The sequence below is a fragment of the Triticum urartu genome, chromosome 6A, assembly GCF_056163025.1.
Source record: "Triticum urartu cultivar PI428250 chromosome 6A, HENAU_Tu73, whole genome shotgun sequence".
Lineage (NCBI taxonomy): Eukaryota > Viridiplantae > Streptophyta > Magnoliopsida > Poales > Poaceae > Triticum > Triticum urartu.
In genome coordinates this window covers 400990391-401011296 of record NC_141878.1, presented here as the reverse complement: position 1 = coordinate 401011296, position 20906 = coordinate 400990391, and the positions used below count along the sequence as shown (strand labels likewise).

General features: G+C 47.0%; 1 long non-coding RNA gene across 1 annotated transcript; it reads left to right on the top strand.

The window, feature by feature from the left end:
• Positions 1 to 11763: 11763 nt before the first annotated feature.
• Positions 11764 to 14641, top strand: LOC147965397 (uncharacterized). The gene is made up of 2 exons (XR_015607450.1): positions 11764 to 12143; positions 12257 to 14641. It is a non-coding gene; the product is annotated as an uncharacterized LOC147965397 (long non-coding RNA).
• The last annotated feature ends 6265 nt before the right edge of the window (positions 14642 to 20906 follow it).

The following is a 20906-nucleotide window of genomic DNA, read 5'->3' as shown; positions in this document are numbered from 1 at the left end:
GATACCCGTCGGGCGCTATGGTTCTAGCTGTACTAGCGATGCTATATCTATGATATTATTCGAGGTGTATTAGTGATAATATTCGACGATGTATGGACGCAAGCACTACAAAAAAAGACACATCCGTGACATTTTGGGCCGAACGAATTTTTTTCTGTCATACATATGACACTTCTATGACGATAATTGCGACAAAACCAGGTATCATCATAGATGTGGTGGGCTCCTACTTCTATGACAAAAAATCATGACAGAAAATGGGATTTTCGTCCTAAGCGGGCCGGAGACGCAGCTGCATGACATTCTTTGGGCCGTCCATGACGGAAAAAACCATGGTAGAAGCGAGGGCGAGGAAAATTTCGGGGAGTTCCCGGTTACGGTGGGAGGTCGGGGCCCGAGCGATGCGCGTTTCTCTCGTACACGTACGCGCATGTGTGCGAGGCGTTGGCTCTAACTGAACCAGAGTGAGGCGTTGGGCTCTAACTGAACCCGAGCGATTGCACTGCAGGCTACGCGTTACTGAACCCGAGCGATCGATCGATGGCTGTTAACTGAACCCGATCGAGCGATTCCTTTGCTACTGCTGCTAACTGAAGCCGATCGATGGGATGAACAGTGAGCGTTGCGGGGGGGGGGGTGGATGAACAGTGAGCGGTGGCATTGCCTCTGGATGAACAGGACCCCGTGGTGTGGTAGAGGGTTGGATGAACAGTAGACGGTGGAGGGGTGCCCGTGGAGGGGTGGATGAACAGGACCCCGTGGTGTGGAGGGCTGGATGAACAGTAGACGGTGGAGGGGTGCCCGTGGAGGGGTGGTTGAACATGACCCCGTGGTGTGGAGGGCTGGATGAACAGTAGACGGTGGATGAGTGGTTGAACAGTAGCCCGTGGAGTAGCGTGCGGTGGAGGCTGGATGAACAGGAGCCCGTGGAGGCTGGATGAACAGGAGCCCGTGGAGGCTGGATGAACAGGAGCCCGTGGAGGCTGGAGGAGGTCGACGGTGGAGATGAACAGTATCCCGTGGAATCCCGTTTTGCGGTACGCCACACCCCTCCCAATGAACAGGACCCCCGTTTCGACCATAGCGCTCCAACACAAGTCCGTTTCCCCCGTTTTGCGGTATGCCACACCACTCCCGATCAACAGGACCCCCGTTTCGACCGTAGGAGGTCCGTTTCCTTCGTTTTGCGGTACGCCAGACCCCTCCCGATGAGCAGGATCCCGTTTCGAATGTGGTCGGTCGAACACAAGGCCGTTTCCTCCGTTCTGCGTTACGCCAGGCCTCGTTTCCATCGCCTATTCCTTCCAAGCCCTCCCGATGAACACGATGCATTCCGTTGCCTCCCCATGAACACAACGACGACGCTGTTTCTCTGTTCCGACCCAGCCATGTACACGAGCCCTGGCCGTATGTATGCGCGAGTTAGCGTTCGAGACCCCGCCCGTATGTACACATACGTGGCCGTATTTTCTTTCTTGCACCCTGGACGCTGTATGTATGTGTACATGCTACGTGCGCGCCTCTACTACGACACATGCGCGCCTCTACTACGACACATGCACGCCTCTACTACGAGACGTGCGCGCCTCTACATCGACCAGTATGTACGTACACGTTCGCGACCAGAATGACAACGCTACGTACGCTTCGACCAGGTGGGTCCCGACTGTCAGGCACTTCCTTGCCTGCGAAGATGTAGCTGGTGGGTCCCAGCAGTCACGGGGCGAATTGTTTTGTTTTTTTGCCCGGACGCACTTCCTTGCTTGCGAAGGTGTAGCTGGTGGGTCCCAGCAGTCAGGGGGGCGAATCATTTTTTTCGGACGCACTTCCTTGTGTGCAAAGATGTAGCTCGTGGGTCCCAGTAGTCAGGGGGCGAATCATTTTTTCATGAAATACGGTGGCCCGTCCAGTGGGTCTCTGCTGTTAGGTGGAGGAATAATTATTTTGCGCGTTATAAGGAGGCACTTCCTTGCGGCTGCTGTGGACCCAGCTGCAGCCTCTCCACATACAGTACTCTTCCGATGGAAGTCGGTCGTTGACCACGTTGACCACGCCATGCCGAGAGCACCAGGGCGGTGGTCTGGATGACGATGAGGCCTAGGAAGGGGACGATGCGGAGCCGGGGAAGACGCAGCAGTGGAAGCCCGCGCGGAGAGGAGTACGAGGGTTCACTGGTTCGGTTGCGGTGTGAGGCTGCCGTCACCGCAGAATAACAGTGGGTGTGGGTGAGTAGAGGGATGGCCTGGCCAGCGGTGGGAGTAGTACGAGGCGGTGAGGCCTCCACGGTATCACAGCCGGCCACGGGAGGCAGGAGCACGCGACACGACCGTCGCTGCTTTGGGCGGCTGGAGGAAGAAGACCAGAGGTTGAAGAAGCACTATGGCCATTGGATGGACATCGTACGATCACTTCAGCTAGAATCGTTTATATTGACTAAGTTGACAAAGCCCTTGGTACGCGTCAACTTAGTAGGCCCACAGCTCGATTTGGCAGAGAACATATAGCCCATTTGCGATTTGTAAGAATGTACTACCCATTTTTTCATTCTAATGGAATTTACTACAGCCCATTTACAGTTTGTTAAAAGTACAGCCCAACTTCTAGCTAGGACAACGATTAATAATTTGAAACAACCGCTCAAAACAGAATTCAAAAAAATTCCCACATTTTGATGGGATCCGAAATATTTTTATCCGAAATTTCTAGTTAGGTTAAATATAATTTCAAAACAAAATTGTATTACGTTAAAATCCAACGAAATATTGCGCACTCAACAAGTAATGAAATTAAAATTTTCAAATTCCAAAAATAATATATTTTTCAAACTAATTATGTGTTTGGTGCATAGTAACTGTCCAGTTATTATAATTACATCCCATTTATTATTTCTTAAAGTCCATTTTCTTGTTAAGCCTAATGCATACCTCCTAGAAAAGTTTGCAGCCCAGCAGGGCGGAGAATAACAAGTTGACCCTGATATTGTGTACAACTGTCGCCCAAGTTGCATTGCTGATGTTGAAAAAAAGCTATTTTTTATACACACATCGCCCAAGTACATTTAAATAAGGAACATTTTTTATACACACATTTAACAATTTTTAAGTACATGATTAACACTTTTTAAAACATATTTTTTAGTCTACAGTGGGCCCACAGGGAGCGGAGGAGGTCACAATACACATATTTTTTAAATACATGATTAACACTTTTGCAAAAACAATTAGCCCACAGCGAGCCAATTAGCTCCAGTTGGCCCACAGTGGGCCGACAGGACCCAATCAGCCCACAGTGGGCCGACAAAGGCCAGTCGGCCAGCTGTAGGCCGACTGGAATCCAATCGGCCTGCTATGGGCCGACTAGGCCCAGTCGGCCTGCAGCGGGCCGACGGTGTATTATTTTTGAAAAAAAATTACCCAGCGTAATATTTATGAAAATTAATTAAAAAATGTATTATTTAAAAAAATAGCGAAAAAGGCCCATGTAGTACAGTACAACCTAACATGGTTACTGAGCCCACATTCAGCGACGCCAGAAAGGCCCAAACAAGGCTTCTGTACAACTTTTTGAAGTCACTGAGCTCAATTAATAACTTAAGAAAAAAGTTAGATTACAGTGGAACCTAATTAAAAGCTTTCACGAGTAAATAAATAATTCAACGGGTCCCACTTGTGCGTGTGTGTGTGTGTGTGAGAGAGAGAGAGACCCATCGTCCGATGCTCGTAAATACATCTTTCAGCCGTATGCATTGCTGATGCTCAGTAAAAACTTATATAGTTGACACAATCATATAGAACATCATAGCAGACTGAACTTGCATACAAAAATTTCACGTAGGCGGCACAATCAGGATGGAAGTAGTGGAACGCTACGGGAAGGGTTATGTTGAAACCAACGAAGTCGTACATAACGGTTCATCGTCTTTATCAATGACGGGGAAATATCTTGAATGTTGTGCAAAGAAAACAGACAGACAACACAATAAGTTCTCCTAGCACATTAAGTTGACGTCAACCCTTTCTAAAAAAAGTTCAGGTACAAAATTAGAACAGGTCACAATCAAATGTACTAGCATATCAGTGCTTCACACCCATAGCTCAGATTTAACTAGTATCTGACAAGATTCAGTTGTTACCTCAAATTAGAGCACATCCATGCAGCCAACCCTGCCTCTTCTCCCAAAGAAGCAGTGGCCTCCGCCGCGCGATGGAGTAGGCCCTGTGCCATCCATCGTTCCGAGCAACACGGGAAAGTCTGACGTTGACTCCTGTAATGGACGTCGTCGACGAACCCTGGCACCAGCGGCGGCGGCAGGACTTCGATTGATGGATTGACCACTTCTTCGCATTCACGAACACTCGATACAGGTACATCCCTAACGTGGTTCGCGGCGGCCTTGGTGGCGACGAATAGTACAACCCTGGTTCCTGCACCGGTATCTCAACACCAATCACCTTCAGTATGGTGGACGGCTTCTTCATCCATGCCATAACCATCAGAGCCCAGCTGTCTGGAGGAACAAACATACTTACGAGCTCACCTCCAAGGTCGTTGATAAGCTCGTTCATGGACTCGCTATTCCAAGCACGTCGAGGCATGCCGTGGAAGGTAAGCTTTGTTAAAAACTCAAGCTCAGAGGGCACCGAGCCCCATCCTCGGTGCCACCAATCAAAGCTCACCAGCGCGCCATCACAGAACAAACTTCGGGAAGATTCGAACACACGACTGCAGTCGAAAGTTGTCCGGAACCTGACGAAGAAATCAGCCGGTGGCGGACAGACTTCGACGAGCAAGTCACTTATTTGGATGCCGTGCGCAATGCCAAGAGCTTTGACAAGCTCATCCGGCGAGACGGGAGGCCGGTCGCCATTGATGGTTACCATCAGCACTTTGTCGGCAAACTGGTCGTCAAGCGCCGCCATGCCACTATTGAGCGACAGCACGCAGCGACCGAAGGCAGGACGGACCTCAGGATCTCTAGCTCGGTGATCCGCGTTGACCGGTGACATGATAGTGCGCTTGAGTACAGGGAGTACATGAGGGGGATTTGGGGGAACTGAAGTAGGAATCGAGATACCAGAGGTGGGGGAGGGGCGGGAGACTGCGGATGAAAAGGTAGCATGAATTTCGAGCACGCGCCAATATGCTCTCGGCGCGCAAGTGCACGAAAACACCGGTAGCGCCCACATGTCGGCCTAAGAGTCCTTATTCATTCTTTTTTGGAGAGTCCGGCCTTTTTTTCAGGATCTTTTGAGAGCCCGGCCTGAGAGTCATAATTGACCTGTTTGGCATTGCGTTACTACTCGGCCCATATTCAAGGACACCTCACTAGCCCAAACAAGTGTACATCATCGAAAAGACACTGAGCTCAAATTATATAACTTGAAAAAAGGAGATATACTCTGAACACTGGAGAATGGTGATGCCCTCATTTAGCCCACAAGTAGTTTGAGACAATAAACAGTTCGAAACAACGATATATACAACATTCAAACACTGACTAGTGACTACTACTGACATAATAGCAAGACATGATAGTTCATAAGAAGTCTTGCTACACCACCAAAACGCACCCATCTGCAGCGCTCAGACTCTCGTGATCCAGACGAGAATGACATTATAAACAGAAGCAACTATTACATAGTAAGAGTGACATAGACGAGGATGACCAAATGACAAGGAATATGCATAACAAAAGAAAGAACTACCCATCTAGAACCAGCAACAAAGACAACAAAGTCATTCGAAGAGATGATCCAACACCATCATAATTTGCAGCCCCGCTTCAGCAACCAGTGATCCGGAGACACCAGTACTCCACCCTTTCGATGCAACAACCCAATTACCTATCAACCTGAAGGCTCGAACCACATCACTGTCTGTCGTAATTGAGACATCCAAGGATCAAAGTTAATCCTGATGCCTTTGTCATTCTCACCTTCTTTTGGCTACAGGCTGTATTGTTGACAATCATGGGAGTTTGCTCCCGAACTCCTAGGGCTCACCGTGTAGACACAGTTTTCCATAGCAAACAAAGCCTCTCTTCCATCAAGGTCCTTGCTAACGGTGATCTCCTGGTTAATCGGATAATTGAGTCCGAGAAACAGAGAGTGTGAACCAAGGCTGTTTACCTGCTTCCAACTAAAAAATCCTAAAGGCCCCAACAAGCTGGTATCCAGCTCATAGACGTAACAACCACTGTGCGGATACTCACGTATTACACGGTGCTTGTATACAGTGGGGTTTTTGCAATATAACTTTTCCGGCTCATGTGTCCGAATGATAATCAGTCTTTTGTCGTCGTCTGATCGAGCGAGGAACCAGTTGTGCTTCCCTGTTTTTGGCAAAGGTGGTGTGATTACAAAGGGCAGTAACTATAGGGACACTACATCATATCAAAAAGGCCAGGCATTGTTAATGTAAGATCAACATTGTTTTAGAGTATGAGTAGGATAATGCAAGAAACATCATTGATATGTCCCTGATGGAACTGGGAGGAAAATACAGGGAAATGTATACTGGGTTTGAAAATATAGAAGTGCCATGCATGGTTATACTCATGTTATCTCGCAATCGATTCTTCACAGGAAACTACCATGTCATGGATGTTATGTAATCATGTTCTGTCCTCACAAACAAATTCTTCAAGGTAACTAACAGACCATGCATTGTTATGTACTCGTGTTCTGTGGGAAAAAAATTTGTGAGGATATTATTCTAGCCATTGATTGCTGAAGGGCGAATATAGGTATGTACGCATGGTAAGCATTGCAGGATTTCACTACTTTCAAATATAGAGTTCTCCATATGCACATTTACTTCCCTAATGTATGGTTAGATGAAACCAACAGTGTGGTGCATATTTCTACATCATGAAAATGAGGAAACTAACATGGCCATTGATACACACTCATATTTAGTAGTAGTATATAGATTACTGTAAAATAAGGATAGTATCCATATATTCCTAACCGTTTGATTATTCAGGGTACAAATTGGCTGTAATGACATGGTCACAATCGCATGAATTAACTCATTCCAAATATAGCTGATTTACGGCGTCTCTAATACATTGCCATAGTTCTACTCAAATTCTGCTCAAATAGAGATATGCCAATCATCACAAAAAGTTCAAATAGTGTCATGGCGTCATCATTAACATGAGAGGATACAACTTACACGGGCCGTCCCAGCAATACGTGGTGCCATCTGCTTTGTCGATTGCGTAGATGATGCCATTGTGTTCAATAGCATCACAGAAGTGTGTATCAGCTTTGACGATGATCCACTGCGAGTCGAGTTGTCTCCAGCTAAAGAAGGCACCGACGTAAAGATAGGCAAGTCCTTGGTCGAACAAGGCAATTAGCTTGAAGTCTGGGTAATTCGCATGTCGTGTGGGCACTTGGCAGATTACAATCTTCTGCAAAACAAGGTCCGTCCAACTGACATAGTAATCTAGATGACTTGGACCGCGATGGTAATACTCTATACAATCCAACGAAGGAAGGATAATCTCATGGGAGGGCTGGAAGTTCACAAGCACCAACTTTTTACCGTCTTCTCTGAAGGCAGCCATCCAGTGGGAGTTCATGCCGACCCAGTACATACCTGCCAAGAAGTTTCGGGTGATGGTGATCGGATCGATGTCGAGGGAAATGATGTACGGCGACCCACTACATACCTGCAAAGAAGTTTAGGCTAATGGAGATTAGATTGAAGTCAAGGGGCATCATGCACGCCTCCGTATCATGGTGAGCCAATCTCGCAAGACCAGATAGCAGCAAGCAGGGTGTCTTGAAAAGCTTAGGCCTCGCTTCGACGATGGCCGTGTGCATGTCCCTCGAGCATGCAGCCAGCCGCAGGGCGCTCAACATATCCATACACGAACAACAGAGGTCGAGGATGTCACTGGGGATATTGCTCCAATCGTGGCTCATATGGATGCTGCGCGGTTCACGTTCGGCCATGGTGGAGTTTGGAAGGGGGCTTGATTTACGAGGGAGAAGGATGTCGGTGCTGGAGCGGCTAGCAAGGGAATAGTGGTATTGGGGGAGGCGAGTGAGGCGACGGTACACGGGGGCACAGTGAGATGGAGACGAAGAAGGAGATGGAGATGGAGTGGTGCTATGGGAGCGGAGAGGGAGATGAGGCGAGGCGCCAATGTGCTGTACAGCGGCGGTGACAGACTGCACTGTGCACAGGGTGAGGCTGACTTTGGTAACCCGAACACGCCGCCTGGACTAGTGTCAGGCGCAGGGTGTTGTCACTTCACTGTGAGGACTGGATGAATAGTTTTTTGACCATCAAGTGTACCATAGTTGTACTACTACTACTACTACTACTACCACTACTACTACTAGTAGTAGTAGTAGTAGTAGGTACATGAGTACTCCAGTATTGTATAGCGTAATTAGGTCTCCCGTGCTAGCATGCCTGTTCACTTCATCGTTCAGGTATCATCCATATTGCGAGCAGAACCAAATTCTCGTGCATGCCCAATCAACGCTTTGCCGCGATGCATGCAGTGGTCGTTCTGGTGCATCAAGGACGGCATGCAGATCATTCCACACTTGAGAAGAGGAAAAATGGAAAGGTAGAACGCGGCAGCAGATGAAGAGAATGCTGGCTAACGAGGCTGGGAGGGGATCAAGCAGGAAGTTAATGCTCCACGCCTAAAGGTTTTGGGAAAACCTGATTTTCATAAGGTGACTTATACTCACCTAAACGGAGGGAGTATTCCTTAACCAGAGAATGTTGTGTCTCCCACTCACGCACTCAAAAAAAAGTATGACACATTTTTTTATCTGTTTGCATAGGTCCCACCTATCAGGAAGGATGGGCACGTACACGAACAGGTACGACTCATCAGTCTACCCGCATACCCTTTTCGTTTAGTCTACCTAGCTGTCTAATCAACTGCCTGCACGCCACTTCTCCGATTTACTTCTCCATCGGGAACCGATTCTCCTCAGCTTCTTCACCTCCCCTTCGTCTTCATTTGCATCCAGACCCCACTATGTTCACATTGTTTTAACCTCTTTAAATAACCATCTACTACTTCAGTTAGACTAACCATCTAATGCTAATTCTCCAAACCATAGCCCTCCGTTCCAGCACTTCCAAATGGCGATAGAGATCGAGATGCAGGTTTTTAGCGTCCAACATGTCCTCGTCGAAGGCTCGATGTGCATAGTTGCCACCGTCACCGTCCACCCAAGGTTTGTTCGGCAGTGGATCAAAAATGTATCCAACTCCCTCGAAAAGGTAGAGACGAGGGTCATCGGTCTCGACGTAGAGTACATGGAGCGTGCCCCTGGGAAGATCTAGCGCGGCGCCGTCCTTCAGCTGTGCCTCGAAGATGAAGTTTTGGTGTACCACATCATACACTCACCCTCCATACCAGGTGAGCTTCACGATTTCTTGTCTCAAGAGGACGTATACTTCTGTGGGGCAGCCATCGAAGGGGACAAGCAGAAGCTGGAGCCGTACAACCTTGATTTGAATAGCATCGCTGATCTACAAACTAGAATCAAAAATCATGTAGAAGTTTGTGATAAACAGACACCATCCCTATTCGACGTAGCAAATTTTGTGCTTGGTACAAATCTTCAGAAGGGCGATGAGACGGTGGCATTAAGGTCGTCTGGATGGGAGAATTATCCCTTGACGTACGAGCGGATAAAATATGCTGCCCTCAATGCCCGTGTGAGTTCCGAGATAGCTGCAAGGTCCAAAGAGCTTGTTGTGAGGCCGTCTCCCACAGAGAATGAGAACAAGAAGAAGAAGAAGAAGAAGAAGAAGAAGAAGAAGAAGAAGAAGAAGAAGAAGAAGAAGAAGAAAAGGTTGCACCAGCAGGAGGGCATTATGGATGGATGAACTATTTCCTCTCTTGTAAAAAAAATTATTCCCTCTCGGTGTATATTGATATAGATGGACTATTTCGATGGTGTGCATGTCTTTGGAACATAGTAGTAGCGTCGGTCCGCTTGACTATAAGGAACTATTTATCCACATATATAGCTTTCTCTGCTACTCCTTCCAGTGATCGGTATGCAGTGCATGTGTCCGTAGACATGACACCTTGTCCATGGAAGTTCAACTACGACGACCATCATGTTTCATCTCGTGATTCCCACGACACCTCTCCAACCCACGGCACCACGCCCCCCGACGTGCGCCTCACCCCTCTCGGCCACACCGCCCCTCTGCCTTTGTGTGCATGACATGTGGGCCACCTAAAATGCGGCGAGCATCAAGTTTCTACCACAGCCACCCGCGATTCCCACGACGCCGCTCGAACCCATGAAACCACACGTCCCCCGACCTGCGGCTCACCCCTGTTGGCCCCACTGCCCCTCTGCCTACGGGAGCATTACATGTGGACCAGTCACCTATCAGGTCCACATGTTATTGAATCAAAGGTAGGTGTAGTAAGGCGCTGAAGCTCAGTCCCGACGGCCCTGAGAGGGAAATGTAACTCCTGCACCAGGGCTTGTGGTGCTCCCGCAGCACGAACTCGTGCCAAAATCGAGATTTTTTCTTTACTATACATGCACGCAGCGATTTAGTGGACATCGTAATCTCAACATGTGATGGGGAGCTCTAAATTTGAACGTGAAACTTATAAAATGAAAAGATTCAAAACAAATAAACTAGGAGAGAGGGAGTATATCGTAGGATGTGTCCCATACAAAATAAGTCCCCTGGTTTGTCACCGCGAAGATGCGGTTAGAAAGGAGCACATCGTCTTCCTACTCGTACGGCAACAAATCGTCCGCAGACAGCATGGTCCGCCTTTGACCGCCATGTGCAAGGTTCGTGCTATCTTATTCAATCTCACCGTGGTTCCATCATACCAATTCATGCGGTGGCCCATTGCATGGCTGATCCCAATGTTGGACAAATGTTCTACAGGAACAGTTTCACCGTTGTAAATGTTGTGCAAATTGATGTTGGTACCCTCCCGTACATATGCAAGCCAATCTCCACTCGCACCTAGCCTAACCTGTGAAACAGTGGGCAGGGGGAGAATTAGGAAATGGACATGGAAGTAGTCTTTAGATGCATTTACTACGTGATCAAACTCATCTTACCTGCTCATCGGAGGAAATCCGAGTGCCCCTCAACGTCGGCATCTCAAGGGGCGTCAACTTGCAATTACGGCCACGCCGCACTGGAGAGACCCCCAAGGAAACATCCTCGTGCGTTCCACGGAACATCAAGATGCATTTGTATGAGTAGTTTATCTTGCGAGAGAAAAGGATGAACGAGGGAAGGCCTCTAGAGATAGAGATGGACACTACTACTACCAATGTGCTGGCCCGTGCGTTGCAATGGATCCAAAGTAGTAGAATAATACTTGTTCACGTGCTTGAAATATAAACACTCTAGTTTTGATATACATGTGTCAACAGACGTGACAGCTTGTCCATGGAAGTTGAACCACGGCGACCATCACGTTTCTTGTTTCTACCACTGCCACACCCACACACGATTTCCCACGACGCCGCTCCAACCCACGACACGACGTCCCCCGATGTGGACATGGATCCTCTGACGTGGCTATCACTGCCTTGCCCTGCCTTTCCTTCGGTGACAGGTGGGACCCATGCTTATGGGTCCCACATGTTAGTGACAGAATGGTAGGATTACTACAACAAAAACCCCCCTATAGCAACGCATGACTAGCAACGGTGATAACATGATGTGTTGTATTTGGCTAAACCTCCCACAACCCCACGCTTATCTCCCCGTACACACCTCCCCCTCGCATTCCCCACTTAGCGCTAACCTCCCTGTACCCACCTCCACCTATTCCGTCTCCTTGGCAGCGTTGGCGCCGTCCCGCTCGCGCACTAAACGAGCAGCACATCCAGCAGCTAGGGTTCACCACCACCGCCCCCTTTGCCCTCGGCCGTCTTCCCCTGATTCCTTCACCGAGCCTTCCTCTTTCGCCACTTTATCCGCCCATTGGGAACGCACACGGCGTCGTCGCCCATCGCTGCATCGTCATCACATTGGGGAAGGTGCCGCCGCTGGCGTTCCTCCGCCTGATCGGAGATGAAGAGGCCGCTGTTCTTCCTCCTTACAGCCAGGGACGATGCAAGAACCTGACGCCCATGTCCTCAACATCAGCAGTTCAGCAGGTCTTGTTCTGCCCCTCGCCATCTGTACTTGTATCCCATAAAAGTAATATTCCCCGCTGTCCTTGCTCATCCTCGTTTTTTGCTTGCCGGCGGCGCCCACCAACACACAGCAGATGGCTGGACGCAGCCCACCGAACCAGCGAGCTCGCAGCGGCCAGCCAGGCAGCCACTGACCCCTACCCAATGCAAACGAACACCTCCTCTCGACCTCTCCAAAATCCGGAGCCCTGCGAGTGCTTGATTTGCGAGTTGCCCTGCTCAAGTGTATCCAGTGCTCATATCTCTTGATAAATTTGCCTATTTTCAGGAAAGATTATTTGCCAGTGATGTGAGTACTACTCTTTTGCAGAAGATTAGACTTTGTGCATGAAAAACACCATATTCATGTGTCTATCTTCTATCATTCCTGTCCCCAAATCTATGTTTTTTCACTAATCATAAGTGTGAGATACATGGCAAAATTTAGGTGTTTATTACTAATGTCCTGCATCTCCAGTTGGTTATTGTTATTTTTTAAGAAATGAAGCACTTGGGAAAGGTTCCAATTCGTATCTACTCGTATCGTTGACATCGACATGGTCGGTCTGTTGACAGGGTTCTTCTAGAATCAACATCAAAACCATCGAAAGTTTGAATTTAGAGGTGATGTTCTTTTGATCCAGTTTCTTAAGGATCCATATAAATATGTATGCTTGTGTTATCCCTCAAAGAAATTATGTATGCCTGCGTCAACTGTGGTAGGCAGATATGTCATGGCAATTGTTTCAAACTTCCAATACATTGGTACGTCATCGGAAATATATTCGGGTACAAGGCAAGAACCATGATTTTCCCTTACTTTGCCATCTTGGCAAACTGTAGGTTTCAAAATTTCAATACCTTTACTACAACTCAGTAATGAAAGCTCCAATTTAGTTACAAAGTTTTGCGATTTCTATTTTTAATCCTATGTCTCCATCTCTTCGTACACTTCAATTCTTTGATAGTATATGATTTATATTTTATTTCATGTTAAGATCTTTTTTTTCAACGTCCAAATATATTTGGTGCTACAATCAGGTGTCCTCCTATGAGAATAACAAGCTGATGCTTATTGAAGATCTCCTTATAATGCGCAGCACACATGAAAACTGATCGACTAACACCATTTGGCATAGATTAACTTAGTTGTTTCAGGTGTCCAGGACCAATTTTTTGACGGAAACTAGCAGTAGTTCTGCTTATGCATTAAGTAGGGGAAAGACTGTACAATCAGCTGGCAAACAATATATATCATGGTAATTGGTAACCAATGAAACAAGGAACACACACAACAGCGGGGGGAGGCCCCGTCACAGTGGTAAAAGATTACTTGCGCCTCCACAATCAACTCCCCCAGTATCCATTTCTTTCTTCCCGTACAAAATGTACTCTAGACAGAGTTTTACATGATGCAGCCAAGTACTGTTCAGTGCTACAGGTTTGGGTACCTCTTATCCATTTCTTACTGATCTAGTATGTTTCTTGCTCAGCATATATACCTATAGGTACGCATCTATAGGCTTATAGCTGGGGCACAGTTCAAGAGAGGGCTATTGTTTCCCGGTTCAGTTCATTTTTAGAAGCGACCTCTTTTGTCTTCATTTGTAGTGTAGACCTATGATGTTTTCTACTAGCAACTACTGTCTTATATGGTCGGTATTCTGTTTTGCAAACACATTACTGTAAACTTTTTTGCCCAGTTAAATACATTAATGCAAGATTATAAGGAGTGGCACTTCGTTTATAGAGAAACATAAGATTATAAAAAGTTGGCACTTGATGTACACTGAAACTCAAGATTATATGTTTGAATGATTACTTGTGAAATTGCAACTATACTATAGTATCATGACATTTTGTTGGATAAAAAGATTTAGTTTTATGTAACATATGAATATTGTCATCACCTAAATATATGTGCATGATAATAATTTTTCATTGTGCACTTCACACGTTTGTGCTCGCAATGTGCTTCAAAGTCGAGACTTTCCTTGCACGTACACGATTAGTAGTGTTGAAACCATTTTTCTATTCAGATTATAAATTAGCTCCATGCTATCTAGTGAAGCTTTGTCGTTGCAGTGACATAGTTTCACATTTGCCTGCCGCTCCTTTAAATTTTACTTCTCTATTAATATGATTTTTTATAATGTAAGTTACTCATCTCATATTGTTGGTTTTGTAGAGACATTGACGATGAATGGCCCAGATGTTGATTGTAGATGTGCATTGCAGGGTTAAGAATGGGGCTACTACAAGATAATTAGAATGTCGTTGCAAGGTCAAGAATTGGGCTATTGATAGATAGTTTCACCTCTTGTAATCTTTAGATCATGTTCTTAGTAACGCAAGTGATAGATAGTTTCACCTCTTGTAATCTTTGGATCTTTGTCTTAGTAATGCAAGTGATAGATAGTTTCACCTCTTGTATTCTTTGGATGACATTCATTGTAATGCAACATAGTCGATTTAGTGTACGAGATCTTCCTATTTATTATATTGTGGCTCATATGCACTATCGCTATGGACCTAATAATTCTGGCTGACAATATATAAAATATCATTAATTCTTAATTCTATCTAATGAAGCTTTTAGTCATTGCATCGAAGGGTCGCCACCAACGCATACGAAGTGTTGTTGGGCTCTAGATTTATATGTTGCTATCTACCAACGCTTCTACATGTCAGTTACCAATGCATGCATATACGTTGTTGTAGACCCTTGCAACGCCACCAACGACAACGCATATTAATCCGTTGGTGTAGGACTTCGCAACGCATATATGGAACTAAAGCAACGCATCGATGCGTTCCTATAGGGGGGTCCTTTTTGTAGTCGCGTCAAGGGATCCTCATCCCCCGACGTGCCCCTCATCCCTCTCGGCCCCACCGCTCCTCTGCCTTTGTGTGCATGACATGCGGGCTAGCTGAACTGTGGCGACCATCAACTTTGTACCACAGAGACACCCGATTGGACGCGGTTTGCCTGCTCCGCTACTCTGTTCCGATCCGTACTCCCGCACCATTGAATTTTCATCCAGCAGCTGTGACACATTTCGTCCCGGGCATCAATCCTCAGCTGGAGTACTTATGCACTACAGGTAGTACCCGCCGGTGTGGCCATCTACGCCTCGTAACGCCCCGACGCCCAGCTGTGGCACCCTCGCCACGGCCACGCCACCACCGGCCGGTTCATCTTGAACGAGTGAGTCACGAACCACGCCACCACCATGAGAATGACATGTGGGCCAGCCGCATTTAAGGTCTGCATGTCATTGACTCATAGGCCGGGCATTAAGCCACTTAAGTTCGGTCCCGTGGGCCCCGAGATAGAAATGTAACTCCTGTGGCAGGCCTTGTGGTGCTCCCGCAGTACGAGCTCGTGCCAAAACTGGAATTTGTTTCTTACTACTACTCCTACCAACTAGTCCTAGTAAGGTACACGTGCATTGCGCGCATGAGATTCTGGTGGTTTGTGCATTATGCTTCTACATGTGGAGCTTTCTGGATTCTAACATGTGGGAAAATCTCGTGGAATGTAAGGTTAGGAAAATTGATTAACTTAGGTGAGTGTTTGGTTCAAGCCACACCTTAGGCAAGCTACACTAAGGCCCCACATGACATACACACAATCTAAGATGACTTATTCACCTAGACGGAGGGAGTAGTGTTTCTAGCAAGATGCCTGCGCGTTGCACGAAGTTGATGGAAAAGGTAAGCACAACTTATAAATTGACGGATGGAGTACTAGTTACAGTGATGCATATAATTAAGCAAAGGGATCGCACATATCGGTATTGACTAGAACGAGAATGCAACAACACAATAAGAATTAAGGCCACGATGATGCGATCGCAGTGGTGGTTATAGAAGGCAAGAAGAAAGATGGATCCACGAACGTACGACCTCCTCCTCAACTTAGTGCACCGGGCAACTGACCGGCGGCTAAGGAGTGGCGGCTTTTGTGGCGAGGTCGAGGTGCTTCTCAGCAAAGGCATTCAAGGCTTCCAGCCGGTTGAGGAAGGCCAATGTCGTAGCGTCCTCACTGGCCTTGTAGATACCTATGTACACGATTTGCTCGTACACGTGGATGTGTAGGTCGATGAATTCTTGCAGGGCGAGGCGCCTCGCGGTGAGCATGACCTCCAGGTGGACATCCTTCGTGGCGTCGGCAGGCAGTCACAAGGCCACCAGTGCGTGAAAGAGGTTCCGGCCATGGAGGCCAATTAGTGTGGCAGGCAATGAGGAGCCCGGGCGCGCGGGCTGGAGGAGTACGGCGATGTCATCCGCGAGCTTCTTGATGACGGTGAACTTGTTGCTGGTGTCAACGATCATCTGGTCCAACTGAGAGTCATAGTTGGCGTCGACGGCGGCCATCCACCAGCCGGTCTCCAACACCGTCTGGAGACGATCCTCGGCGCCATGCCGCAGGCCGGCGTCGTGGACCATCTGGCGCAGCTGCTAGCCGCTCACGCGCATCGCCTCCATGGGTCTGGAGTGAGCTCTTTTGCGCTTAGTGTAGGTGCTTAGGCAAATGCTTAGGTGCGTACGATGTGGTAGATGCATTGGAATGGAGGGGCGCCTTTATATAAGGGCAATGAGGGCAAATTGCGTTGCATTCACATCGTGCAACCTCTTTTCCCGGACCTCCTCCCATTACTTCCCTCACGCATTAATTGAAGGAGAATGCATTGGCCGTTCAACATATCGGGAACCGCTACTCCCTCCCTCGTCTGCATTAAAGCTGTATCGGGAACTGCGCCGCCCGCTGTCAAATCAAATACTCCCTCCGTCTAGGTGAGTATTAAGTCATCTTACGAAAACCACTCGTTTCTTCACATTATATACGTACAATATATATGTCCAACATCATATAGCCAGCAGTTTAGTTGTCAAAGAATTTCAGGGTGCTTAGTTTTATTTGAGGGGTGGGTTGTGCACTTATGCTGGACACCATTATTGTGACAAGCCTTTTTAATAGTACTACTGTACAAAAGTGGAGTATATACATTTTTTAAAAGGCTAGAGGGCGGGGCAGTCTCGCTTGGTCGGTTTCACGAGAGGCGAGGGCCTTTGTGATTTGCCGGCTCATTACTACTGTCAAATCGAATAGTACTACGCCACCCGCTGCAAGCCCGGCGCCTCCATTAAACCCCTCCGTTAAACCCGCATGCAAACCGAGAATCCTACTCCGGCCACACGTCCGTTCATGAGCGGGCCAGAATTAAATGCAACACCGGCCGAGCTCCTCCCGTCCGCCCTTAGTTTAAACGAGGCCAGACGCCGGCCAAGCTCCTACCGTCCGCCCTCTATTTACACGAGGCCAGACAGACAGCAGGCAAGAATCGCACCCCTCCGCCGCTTCCCCATCTCCTCCTTCACCATTTTCTCCACTCTTCCGATGGCTTCCGATGAGCCGTTCACCGGCACATTACCTGGCTGGGTGGCCCGTCGAGCGCTCCGGATACGGGCAAGGCCGCTCGGTGCTTCACCAACCTCGCTTGGCCCGACGGAGCCAGTTGCCGCCCCAAGCAGGCGCGTGGTTCAGCAACTCGCCGCTCCAGTTCAGCTCGATGAGGAGTGGCGAGTTGCTCCACGCCGGCACGGCGACGAGCACATCAGTACGGGCGCCATAGCTGCCGCGTCGTACCGCGCCACTAGTGTCTGCGGTGGCCGCGCCTCCCGTGTCTGTGGGCGCACCTCCCGTGCCTGTGGCAGCGCCATGCAGGCAGAGACAGAAGCCAGGTGCGTGGTGAGCGACGAGAAGGTGGCCAGCTTCTTCATGTCCGCCGCCATCATCGAGGAGAAGTAGAACACGGGAGGCCGACGCCACTTGGGACCCATGAAGGCCACCGCCGAGGTGACGACCGCGGATTCAGGTGGTTTCTTTGCTTCTTCGTCTCTTCCGAGGACCTTCGTCGACTGCGCAAGTGTCTGACAGACATGAGGAAGACAAAGGAATCCGCGGGCGGCCATTTAGAACTAAAATAAGTCTAGATACATCCATTTCTAGGACAAGTATTTCCGGACGGAGGGAGTATTAATTATACAAGAGAGCCGGATTGGCACCTCTTAGTTCATGTAAATGTAATGAAATCCATCATGTTTATATGAAGATCCGTCTTTTTTATACGAAATCCTTCATGCTTATATGAAATCAGTCCGTGTTTGCACGAATTTCATCTGGTTGATTAGAGTTGTAAAAATGTATGCCGATGGCGTTTGATGTCGTCCTCCGCTTAAGGAAGCGGGAGGAAATTTGCCGGCTGCCGTTGGAGATGCTCTTTATGTTGGTGACATCCTATCCATTTGAGTTAATTGCCTGTATGATTGTCCCTCTATAAAAAGTTAATTGCATGTACAGTGTACACGTGACTTGCAGGGTGGCTGCAGCTTCGTACAGAAAGTTAAAAAGAAACAAGTCCATCCTTAATCTTGTATTCGAAGTACTCTGTGGGTTCCATTGTCAGTACAGTAGCAAAAGAAGTATATATTAAATAAGTAGAGTAATATATAATATAAGAATATGAAGTTAAAAGACAGAATTCGAACTCATGTCATCGCGTTGCGAGCATCCGGTGTTAACCAGCCCAGCACATTTTTGTTGTAGACCATGCTGGAGATATATCTCCATGTCTACTCTTATATATATTCCATTCGTTCCTAAATATTTGTCTTTTTCAGATTTCAAATGGACTACCACATACGGATGTGTATGTAGACATATTTTAGAGTGTAGATTCACTCATTTTGCTCCGTATGTCTTTTCAGGAACGGGTCAGATTTGTCCTTGATTTATTTATGAGGTATCTAGATGGCACTGCACTGCCAAGAAAAGAGGGTAACATCAAAATTATGGACTACTTTTTTGAGTATGTTGGTAAGGTCCGGTCATAGTCACTTGTTGAAATCTCTAAAAAGACAAATACTCCCTCCGTCCGGAAATAGTTGTCATCAAAATGGATAAAAGGAAATGTATCTAGACGTATTTTAGTTTTAGATACATCTCTTTTTATCCATTTTGATGACTAGTATTTTCGGACGGAGGGAGTAGAAAAAGAGTTGGTGATGATGGTGTGCGTGCCATCCTGCAATATAGGCCGTCAGATTTATATCTAACGGATAGGAAAGAAACTATGGCAATTTTGCAAAAATATACCCACACGTCTCTCCACGTTCGCAAATACGGCCATCCCTCGTTCAACCTTTTCTCTCACAAGATAAACTACTCATACAAATGCATCTTGATGTTCCGTGCAACGCACGGGCAGCTAGCTAATTTCTTTTAAAATAGTTGCTGCGGTAATTGGGTTGAAGTGATATATTTTATGTCTGCCCCGAATGATTTCAGATTCACTAGTAGTAACAAAGAAAAGGTTGCCTTGTTAATTAACATAAAATAGGGTGAAAACTATCACATGAGGCCAGTAAAAACAAGGCACACTGGGTTCAGCGTCATCGTCACTACAGCTGTGCACGCGCGAGAAGTCTACATATCAAGGGGGCTACCGAGCGAGGCACCAAGACAAAATGTTTGAGAGAGAAACCAATTGACAGATTATGATCAGATCAAGTTGTCACCCTTTTGCTGTCATTGTTGGGGGGGCGGAGGGAGAGAAAGACGTATTGAGAGTGTGCGCGGTAGGCACAGAGGCACAACTAGCGAGTGTGTGTGTGTGTATGTGTGTTTGGAAGAGGAGTAAATAGATTATTATCAAGATCGATGTGCCACCCTACTCCTTCGGTGCCGGGTAGTGTGTGTGTGTATGTTTGAGAGAGAAGCTAGTCGATAGATTAGTATCAAAATCGAGGTGTCACCTACTCCTTCGGTGTTGGGAAGTGTGGGTGTGGGGGGGGGGGGGCAGTGACACTCACATATCTCTACTCTTATAAAAAGCAGAGTTGGTGATGATGGTGTTCCTGCCATCCTGCAATATAGGCCATCCGATTTATATCAGACGGACAGGAAGGAAACTATGGCCATTTTGCAAAAAGATACCCACACCCCTCTCCGCATTTGCAAATAAGGCATTCCCTCGTTCATCCTTTTCTCCCACAAGATAAACTTCTCATACAAATGCATCTTGATGTTCTGTGCAACAGATGGGCATCTTGCTAGTAGGGAGGAGTTTGTGTGACACATATCTAGCTATATTAAGGGATAGGTAGATAACATATGTGTGAGAGACATTAGTGGCTGTGGGTGGGCGGAATTAAAGGGGTGGGCGTGTTAGACATAGAGAGCGTGTGTGTTTCTGTGTGAGAGACTTGTAGGACGAGGTAGAAAGACGAATTTAACCCTGATGGAGGGAGAGAAATACACGAAGTGCGCATGTGTGATTCCGATGCCCACAGGGAAATGAGATATGTATGCGTGTGAGAGAGATTGCACAATTCATTCATGTATCACTATCTAGTGATCGTGGACGTGCATCGCTTGAACATAAGTCAATATCTACTTCGTATTGTGGCCAAAGGTACAATATCGATTCAACGCTATAAAGATTGGACACTCACATATCACATTTTTTTCTATTTAAATAAGCCTTTTTAGTTGTGCATGCCAAAGTTACATTGATGTTTCTTCAAACAACCAATGTAGCTATCATGAACATGCACCATTGTTACTCTTGCATTCAAATTCATTAGTCTTGGATGATTTAAGTTTCTATTTTGAAGTAATATATGTAATATTCATATATGAATTCAAAGGGTACGCAATTTATGAAATGGAGGCTATGT